A 1,433-nucleotide genomic window follows, 5' to 3' on the forward strand; every position below is an offset into this window, starting at 1 on the left:
GGAGAGGGCAAGGAGGTAGAGAAAGAGTAGAGTTAACCATTAACAGGCAGTGGGCCTCTGTTCCTTTTCCCCAGGCGGATGTGTCACCTGACTCTTCCTACAGTGCCATTGTTCTCACCCAGCTGTGGGGCCTCAGCATATGTCAGGTCCCATTATTCTGCCACTGCATTATACTGCCGCTTCCATGAAAGAAAGAAAAGAGACCCATTAATCATCCAGAGCTGGGAGATGGAGTGACCTCCACATCCATCCTGGGCCAGGTGAGCGGCCTTAGCGATGGGGAGCTCTTGGGGAGAAAATTAAGTGGATTTGGGGAGAGCAATTAGGTGCGCTTTGGGGGCCTGCTGCAGGTAGGAGCCCAAACAAGGTACTTAGGAGGAGTATTGGTCCAAGAGACTGATTGGTTTAAGTGGTGGATTTAGGGAACTTGAGAGTCTGGACTTAATGGTCTTACAGGGAACCCTCTCTAGATGATAATGGGTTTGAAAGGCAGTGGAGGATGATTCAGTAGGGTGAATGGGACACCCTACTTGAGGCAGCAAATGCTCCCGTGAGCCATTTTTTAGTCCTTTTACTGGACTTTCAGCTCACTGGCATCCTCTTCAAGCTCTGGGGAGGGTCTCCTCATGAGCCACAATGACTTTCCAGTTCCTTCCTGCCATTTCAGGTGGGGGGTTGTCTGTCTAATGGCTTGGAAGTATCTAAATGAGACAGTGTGACTTCTTACTGTCTTGGAATTTGTTTAGTAGGACCAGTTCTGGGGTGACGTCTAATACTTGCTTAGTTATTTTGCATATTTCTTGTGTGATTGATGTCCAGAAGAGTTGAATTTTGGATCATTCCTACCACATGGGGAGGTATGTGCCTGTGGAGATGCACTCTCTCCAGAATTTTAGTGAGGTTCCTGGGCGTATTAGCGTTAGTTTCCGTGGTGTTAGGTGCCACCTGTAAGTGAGTTTCAGAGTGAGTTCTTTTCTTTTTGCTGATATGGATTTAAAGGGAGGTTTAGACCACATTCTGGTCCATTGGGTGGGGTTAATCTCATAGTTTATGTTGTTTTTTGAAGACAGTGTGACTTCTGAAAAATGTTTTAAGAGGTGGCACCTGTTAATAGGGAATGGTTCATATTGCTCAGTGGCAGAGCAGGTTCAGTTCTCAGCAGTTCCACAGAGGACTGAAAGAGACCCTTGTCAGAAACAATAGAGAACTCCTGCCAGGCAGTGCAAGTGATGCTGACCTAGGTGGACCCAAGGTTTGATGTATAACCCAGCTCCCTATGTTACTAATTTAGAAATTAATTTCCCCCACACCCTTATATATGCAGTTATTCTCCGTGTGTGTGTGTGTGTGTGTGTCATTACACACAGATTTCCCCCCAAATAACCTTTTCAGATTCCCCCCCGCTCTTGAGATACATAGCACAACTACAATGC

Source organism: Podarcis liolepis (assembly GCF_965112155.1).
Source record: "Podarcis liolepis genome assembly, chromosome: 7".
In the NCBI taxonomy this organism is placed as follows: Eukaryota; Metazoa; Chordata; class Lepidosauria; order Squamata; family Lacertidae; genus Podarcis; species Podarcis liolepis.